This window comes from Camelus bactrianus, unplaced genomic scaffold, assembly GCF_048773025.1.
Source record: "Camelus bactrianus isolate YW-2024 breed Bactrian camel unplaced genomic scaffold, ASM4877302v1 HiC_scaffold_41, whole genome shotgun sequence".
In the NCBI taxonomy this organism is placed as follows: Eukaryota; Metazoa; Chordata; class Mammalia; order Artiodactyla; family Camelidae; genus Camelus; species Camelus bactrianus.
In genome coordinates, this window is record NW_027413957.1 from 4,533,096 (window position 1) to 4,542,095 (window position 9,000).

At 57.6% G+C, this 9,000-nt stretch overlaps 1 pseudogene; it reads left to right on the forward strand.

Annotated features, from left to right (window-relative positions):
* Nucleotides 1-3,528: 3,528 nt before the first annotated feature.
* Nucleotides 3,529-8,721, forward strand: LOC141576838 (immunoglobulin heavy constant gamma 1-like; annotated as a pseudogene).
* Nucleotides 8,722-9,000: the final 279 nt, after the last annotated feature.

A 9,000-nucleotide genomic window follows, 5' to 3' on the forward strand; every position in this document is an offset into this window, starting at 1 on the left:
ATCTCCCCATCCTCCCAGCCCCTGGCAATCACCATTATATTCTGTTTCTATGAAATTGACTCTCTTTTTAGGATTACACATAAAAGTGATACCATACTGTATTTGTCTTTCTTTTTCTGGCTTATTTCACTTAGCATAACACCCTCCAGTTCTTCCATATTGTTGCCCAAATGGCATAAGCAGGACTTCCTACTTTGTTATGGCACTTCCTCTCCCCCTGTCTTTCTCTCTCTCTCTCTCTCTATGTATACATATACACACACACACACATTCTTTTTATCCCTTCATCTGTTGACAGATACTTAGGCTGTTTCCATGTTTTGGTGACTATAAACAATGCTGCAATGGACATGGGAGTATAGATATTTCTTCTAGATATCTTTTAGATAGAGATTTCCCTTCCTTCAGATAAATACCCAGAAGTGGGATTGCTGAATCATATAGTAGTTCTATTTTTAAGTTTTTTAAGGAAACTCCATACTGTTTTCCACAGTGGCTGCACCAATTTACATCCCTATCAGCAGTCCATGAGGGTTCCCTTCCCTCCACACCCTCACCAGCACTTATAGTCTCTTTTTGGTGATAGCTATTTTAACAGATGTGAGATGATAACTCATTGTGGTTTTGATTTGCATTTCCCTGATGATTAGTGATGATGAGCACTTTTTCAAGTACCTGTTGGCCATCTGCATGTTTTCTTTGGAAAACTTTCTAGGCAGGTCCTCTAGCCATTTTTCAATCAGATTATTATTTTTTTCTATTGAATTGTATGAGTTCCTTATATATTTTAGGTATTAACCCTTATAAGATATATGATCTGCAAATATTTTCTCCCTTCCATAGGTTGCCTTTCACTCTGTTGATCATTTCTTTTGCTGTGCACGTTTTTAGTTTGATGAAGTTCCACTGAATAATGCTTGCTTTTGTTGTTATATCCAAAAAATTATTGCCAAGACCAATATTGAGGAGCTTTCCCCTATGTTTTCTTCTAGGAGTTTATTATAGTTTCAGGTCTTGCATTTAATTATTTAATCCATTTTGTGTTAATTTTTTTGAGTGGCGTAAGACACAGGTCCAATTTTATCCTTTTGCATGTGGAGTTTCAGTTTTCCCAACACCATTTTTTGAAGAGATTATCTTTTCCCCATTGATTGTTCTTGACTCCCCCGTCAAATATTAGTTGACTGTATATGTGTGGGTGTATTTCTGGGCATTTGATTCTGTTCCATCGGTCTATGTGTCTGTTTTTTCACAAAGTTCTTTGTACTCAAAGTGTTCAAGAAAACAAAGTCTCATATAAATGTCAAATGATTTGGGGTACTGGACAATGTCCCATGTTTTCAAGACTACATGCGCCCCATTTCATTCATGTATTCTATTTTCTATTATATTCACATCCAATCATTGATCTTCTATTCATTTATTGTTGGACTAATTTTTGAGGTTTGTATTAATAGTTGCTTAATTGGCTCTATAAAGAGGTTATTTTTCTACCTTGGGCACAAATTGGGAAGGTGAAAAATGTACTGAAAGAAGGGAAACATTAGAGAGAGAGACAGAGACAGAGACAGATTGACTGGTGTCCAGAGGACAGATCAGACCATGTTTTGGGGTAATAATTAGGGTACTGGAGTTCATGGCAGGAGAATGGTATGAAAAACCTGGAACTTTGCTATATCTTAGATAAGGGCAGGGATACTAAAGGTAAAACAGTCACCCCACATCCCAAGGAATCAATAATTCTTTCATTCCTTCAAGGACGTTTTGAAAAAAGTCCCCAGGTACACAGTATCCAAAATGGAACTACAATAATAAAAGGAACAAAAGTATTATGACAAGATTATGCTAAGTATTAAATTGTGTTCATTTTACTCAAATAAAAGGCCATTAATAACTATAATTTGCTTGTTAGCCTTTAATTAAGCTCAATATCCCTTCCTAAAATTTAAAGTCTCCTTTGTTTTTTATACAAATATTTCCTATATTGGCAGGAATATAACCCCACCTCATGGTCGGGAACCCACAGAGGGGGCAGGAGGACAGGGACAGACAGAGTGCAGGGGGACAATGAAGGGGAGACCCCACTTCAGGGACCCCACAGATGCTCCAGGAGGACAGGGAGAGACAGAGTGCAGTGGGGCAATGAAAGTGAGACCCCACCTCAGGGATGGGACCCCACAGAGTGTCCAGGAGGGTCAGGGACAGATCTAGTGCAGGGGGGCAATGAAGGGGAGTCCCCAATTCAGGGACTGAACAGAGGGTCCATGAGTACAGTGACAGACAGAGTGCAGGTGGGCAATGAAGGGGAGACACCACAGAGTGTCCAGGAGGAACAGGAACAGACAGAGTGCAGAGGGCCAGTGAAATGCAGACCGTCAACCCCGGGGATGGGTCCCCACAGAGGGTCCAGGAGGGACAGGGACAGACAGTGTGCAGGTGGGCAATGAAGGGGAGACCCCACCTCTGGGACGGGACCCCACAGAGGTTCCAGGAGGACAGGGACAGACAGAGTGCAAGGGGGCAATGAAGGGGAGACCCCACCTCAGTGACGGGACACCACAGAAGTTCCAGGAAGACTGGGACAGACAGAGTGCAGGGGGCAATGATGTCGAGAACCACCTCAGGGTCGGGACCCCACAGATGGTCCTGGAGGACAGGGACAGACAGAGTGCAGGGTGGCAATGAAGGGGAGACCCCTCCTCAGGGACACCACAGAGAGTCTAGGAGGGACAGGGACAGACATAGTGCAGGGGGGAAATGTAGGGGAGACCCCACCTCAGGGACAGGACCCCACAGAGGGTCCAGGAGCACCTGAGCCAGCACGGGGGAAGGCAAGCTGCCCAGGGGTCGTGCTGCCCACCCAGCACAAGGATGAGGGAGCCCTGGCAGGGGCTCGCCCTCTCCAACAGAGCTGGTTCATCAGAGGCCAACTGAGCTCAGCTGGGCTGCCACGCCTTCAGGGAGCGTGTCCCGATCAGTGGGCAGAAGCCTGCCCCAGGCTGCACTAGGCTAGTTGTGCCAGAGACACAGGGCTGGCCTGGGTTCCTGAGAGCTCAGAGCTGGCAGTACAGGGGCTGCACACCAGCTCCACTGGCTACAGGAGGGGCGATGGGAGCCAGGGCGCAGAAGGTCAGGACTAGGAGCTGAGGGCTGGGAGCAGGTGGGCGCAGAGACGCAGACCAGCACCTGGAGGGAACTAAGGAACAGGGGAGACTTCTGGGGGCTCAGGGAGCAAAGAAGAGGCTTAAGGTACCCAAGGGCCAGGAGCTCTGCTAGGAGGGGACCAGGGTGGGACAGAGACTCTGCCAGGGGACAGCTGCCCAGAAAGGGAGGGGCACCTAGCAGCTCCAGGGAGAAGGGCCCAGGAGCAGAGCGGAACGAGGGGGGTGACCTGCGGCAGGTCAGAAGGCAGGGGCTGCTAAGGGCCAGCACCCCAGGGACAAAGATCAGGGAGGCCACAGGTGAGCAGGCGAATGAAGACCAGGAAGGCAGGGGGCTTCTCAGGAACATGGAGAAAGCAAGTAGAGCATGTGCGGGTGAGCAGGGGCTGGGAGGGCAGGGCGGCCGCTCCAGCATCTCCAGGAAGCAGGTAGGGCTTGTGCAGGTGGGTGGCGGCTGCGGGGCACAGGGCTAACACAGGATTTCAGGAAGCAGGCAGAGTTTATGCAGGTGGACAAGGGGCTGGGAGGGCAAGCAGCTGACCCAGGAAATCCAAAGAGCAAAGCCAGTCCTGGGAAAGAAATTCCCGGACTGGATCTGAACTAGGCTGAGGGCTCTGGGGCTGGCCAGAGGGGCTGTAGCTCCAGGGACAAGGGTCAGAGAGGGTGTAGGTGAGCAGGGGGCTGCACCAGGAGGGCAGGGGGCTGCCGCAGGGGCTCAGAGAAAGCACGTAGACCTTGTGGAGGTGAGCAGGGGGCTGCCGCAGGAGCCCAGGGACATGTCAGAGAGTTTGAACTAAGGTCTGAGTAGCTGAGCAGGACCAGCTGAGGGCTCCTGGGACAGCAGGACCCTTGAGCCCCTGAGGGGCTGGCCAGATGACGTCTTGGGGTGGAGAGAGGGACTTCTGTGGGAATGAAGGAGAGGGGTCACCCCTGAGGGGACCCGATGGGCCCCAGTCCTTGGGCTCAAGGGCCTGTGGCGGGCTGGGAAAGGAGGGGTGGACATGCCATAGCCTGGTGGGGTGAAACAGACCCTGGACCCCGCAGAGGGAAGGAAAGCACGGGGCTCGTTCAGGGCCTGAGCTCGGCTGCCAGCCGGAGCAGAGCAGATGGGTCAGGTTGAGAGGAGACAGGCCCGGCCAGCGATGGGCCCGGGCTGCTGGCACCGAACAGGAGAGGAAGGTGGGGGCAGTGTGGGGCTCCAAACTGTGCTGAGGGATGAGCTGGACTGAGGAAGGACAAGGGCAGAAGGAAAGCAGGGACCTGAGAGCCACGAGCTGGGGTGGGGTCAGAGGCCCTGGTGGGAGGGGGAAGTGAACCGAGGGGCTGCAGCTGGAGGTCCAGAAGAGGGACTGGAGCTCCCCAAGGCACAGACTCGCAGCCGGGCTGAGGCCACAGGAATGAAAGGGAAGGGGCCAAGGAGGAGGCCTGCAGGGACAGAGTCCGGGGGGGCCAGGGCCCAGAGCCCAGGGCCCAGGTGCTCTGGCTGCAGAGCTGACCCAGAAGACACGGGCCCGGAGGACAAACAGCAGGCCAGGCAAGGGGCCAAGAGCAGGCTTCTGGGTGGTGGAGGCCCACCACGCCAAGACAGGCCCGCTCACCCAGGGCAGGGCCGGGCTGGGGCAGCAGGACGGTGAGCTCAGGGGACCAGTGGACGCTGGCCAGGAGCAGGCAGCACTCGTCAGGACTCAGACACAGGGCTCAGTCAGGCCAGGCACTTGCAGGAGGTTAGGGACCTGGGGGGCTGTCACCCAGGTGATCACCCAGCTCTGACCCACAGCTGCAGAGGCACGAGGCCCCAGGTGGTGAGGGCCCTGCCAGCCAGCTGGTTTGCAGACATTCTGGAAGCACGTGGGTGCTGGGCTCAGGGGTGCCCAGACCTGGGCACGTGACACCCTGCGCGGACCCTCCCAGGGGTGAAGCCCCGGTGGTCACACGGCCTACTTTCTTGCAGCCTCCACCAAGGCCCCATCGGTCTATCCTCCGACTGCTGGATGCTGGGACATGCCTGACTCCACGGTGGCCTTCGGCTGCCTGGTCTGGGGCTACATCCCTGAGCCGGTGATGGTGACCTGGAACTCGGGCGCCCTGTCCAGCGGCATCCACACCTTCCCGTCCATTCTCATGTCCTTGGGTCTCTACTCCCTCAGCAGCTTGGCGACCATGCCCGCCAGCAGCTCGGCCGGCAAGACCTTCATCTGCAACGTAGCCCACCCTGCCAGCAGCACCAAGGCAGACAAGCGTGTGGGCAAGAGGACAGGCCTCAGGGAGGGCGTCCACTCCCAGACAGGACCGAGGTCAGCCCTCCTCCCGGCTCGAACCACATGCCACGATGGCGACCTCGGCCCAGGATATCAGAGGGGATGCGGTCTCCTCACCTGAAGGCCTCCCAGGCTATGTGAGGGGTCCTCTGGTTGTTTCCACCAGGTTCAAGGTGGTCACAGGCTGGACAACTCTAACCCACAGAACTGGTGCCGATCTGCACCTTCCACAACCTGTCTCTGACCTAAACTCCACCCAGGGCCATCTCCCGCCCACAGGAACCCCCCATCTGCTCTCTCTGCAGCGCTCCACAGCAAAGACCCCAGCTCCCAGTGTCCCAAATGCCCAGGTAAGGGAGCCAGGCTACACCCTCCATCGCAAGGAAGTGACCAGAGACCAGGCCCCGCCTGATGAGGGAAACGTGTGCCCTACAGGAGGCCCGTCCAAGTGCTGACCCACATCTTGTTTCCCCCTCCAGCCCCTGAGCTCCTTGGAGGGCCCACGGTCTTCATCTTCCCCCCGAAACCCAAGGACGTCCTCTCCAGCACCCGAACACCTGAGGTCACGTGCCTTGTGGTGGACGTGGGCAAGGAAGACCCTGAGATCGAGTTCAGCTGGTCCGTGGATGACACAGAGGTACACACGGCGGAGACAAAGCCAAAGGAGGAACAGTTCAACAGCACGTACCGCGTGGTCAGCGTTCTGCCCATCCAGCACCAGGACTGGCTGACGGGGAAGGCGTTCAAGTGCAAGGTCAACAACAAAGCTCCCCCGGCCCCCATCGAGAGGACCATCTCCAAGGCCAAAGGTGGGATGGACAACGGGCACGGGAGGGTCCTTTGGGGCTGCTCAGAGTGACCGTTATGCTCGCAGACACACCTGTCCCCACAGGGCAGGCCCGGGAGCCGCAGGTGTACACCCTGGCCCCACACCAGGAAGTCCTGGCCAAGGACACTGTGAGCGTAACCTGCCTGATCAAAGGCTTCTACCCACCTGATATCAACGCTGAGTGGCAGAGGAACGGGCGGCCGGAGGCAGAGGGCGCCTACGCCACCACGCTGCCCCAGCCGGACAACGCCGGGACCTACATCCTCTACAGCAAGCTCTCGGTGGGAAAGAACACGTGGCAGCGGGGAGAAGTCTTCACCTGTGTGGCGATGCACTAGGCTCTACACAGATCACTCCACCCAGAAATCCATCTCCCAGTCTCCGGGTAAATGAGCCTCACCCCGGCACCCAAGCGAACCCCCCTCCCCGAGGCTCTCAGGGACCCGCGTGGACGCCTGAGCCCCACCCCTGTGTACATACCTCCGGGGCCAGCATGAAATAAAACACCCAGTACCTCCCTGGGGCCCTGCAACACTGTCATGGTTCTTTCTGTGCAGAGCTCCGGCGCCCGCCGGGCCTGCGGGAGGCGGGGACAGGCCAGGCTCTGAGGACAAACTTGGTGCCAACGAAGGCAGGCAGCAGCCCGAGGCCAGAGAGGGGGCTCTGCCAGAGGCAGCCGCTCCCCAGGGTCCAGGGTCCGGCCAGCACCTACTCAGGCTGGAGCGTTTAGAGGGGACTGGTAGAGCCTCCCAGGGACCCTCAAGGACACGAGTGCACGGTTCTTCCCACCTCTGTCCAAGCCCAACTGTGGGACAGTGGCAGGTCCTTGTCCCCACAGTTCCCATCCCCGGGGCCTCGAGGGTCCACGTGCTGACACCCTGTCAACATGGGAGCCACGCCTGGCCGGCGATGGGGGCACAGGCCTCCTGCTCCCAGGACACATGGAGATCAGGCCTCACCTTCCCACAGGCGAGGTGCTCGGGGCCAGATCTGTAACCTCGAGGGGACACTCACCCAGGCCCACAGGAAACAAGCCCTCTCATGGAGCACACCAGCCTGCACACCCCTCGTCCACCTGCAGACTCACACACACGCACGTGCCTGTGCAACTGCACACAAGGGCACAACCACACAAGTGCACACAAGCCAGCCTTGCTCACTGGGTCCTCAACGGGGTATCGACCCGGGGCCAGACCAGAGTCTGGAGCCGGGTCTCATGAACCCTCTGTGGACACCAGCTTGGTCCCCACTCCTCAAAGCCCCAGCAGCACTGACCACACTCTGACCACACTGGCCAGCTCAGACCCCCACCCCTCCTCTCCCCAGGACACCTGCACCCCCTCCTCAACAGACAGAGACCCAACACACCACTGGTCCCTAGCATGCCCACCCCACCCCCTCAGGCACACAGGGACACCCCAAGGTTGCCTCCGCCCTTCCCTGCAGTAGGACCCACCACAGACCTGCTCTGCAGACCCCTGCCGTCTAGGCCTGGCCTCCGGTGAGAGGGAAGGCAGGGGTCAGGGCACCCTCTCCCCAGAGGACCCCATGAAAGGCACCGCAGGGGAGACGATGAGGGGCACGCACTGGCCAGGCTGAGATCTGGGCCCAAGGAATCCGGCCAAGACTGAGGCCCAAGCTGGAGGAATGGGGGACACGAGGTCGGTGCCCAGGGATTGACCTCAGGGAACCATTGATCCAGCCCCCTAAGGGGATCCTAGTGCCCCACCCGCCCTGTCACAGACAGACCCACCCCCAGGTGCCACTGACCCTGCCCTGGCACGTGATGGGCAGCCACAGAGCTGACCACCCCCTCCCCGTCCAGAGCCACTCCTGGAGGAAGAGAGCTGTGCCGAGGCCCAGAGCGGGGAGCTGGATGGGCTGTGGACCACCATCTCCATCTTCATCACCCTCTTCCTGCTCAGCGTGTGCTACAGCGCCACAGTGACCCTCTTTAAAGTGGGCGGGCCAGGCCAGCTGTCCCTGCTGTCGCCACACAGTGCCCGCACAGTCCCCCTTACCTGTCCACTCCCTGTCCCTCCATGTCCCTCCCTGTCCCCTTCCTGTCCCCTCACAGTCCCATCACTGTCTCCTCACTCTCCCCTCTTGTCCTTTCTGTCCACTGTCCTCTGTCTCTCCATTTCATTCTGTTCTCTCACTGTCTCTCTCTGTCCCTGTCGGGACCTCCCTGTCCCTGGCTGTGCCCACGGAGTCCTCGCGCCACCCCACCAGAGTACACTCGTGGCCGGCAGTCCCCGGGCTGGGAGGCCAGGTCCTTGCGGGCAGCTGGCACGAGGGCCCTGGCTATGCCCACACCCACCGTCCCTGCAGGTGAAGTGGATCTTCTCCTCGGTGGTGGAGCTGAAGCGGACGATCGTCCCAGACCACAGAAACGTGATCGGGCAGGGGGCCTAGCGTGCCCTCTGGGGGTGTCCACGGCCACCCCAGGCCCCAGAGGTACCCCGTTCATCACTCCGAGCTGCTCAGCCACTACTCCGCCCGCTGCCCTGCCAGCTCTGATCTCTCGGCCATGCTCTACCGCATCTCCATCCTCCGACCTCACGGCCACCAACGACCACACCCTGCACCCTGCCCACCTTCAGGGGACCAAGTTGACAGCAGGTGCTACCACCAACCTGAGCCGAGGGGTCTGCCTGTCCTCACCAGGAGTGCCCGGGGCACCCTGGGGTTCCTTTGGATGAGCAGGAGGCTGGCATCCCGGGGCAGTGGGCAGGGATTGCTCTGTGGACAC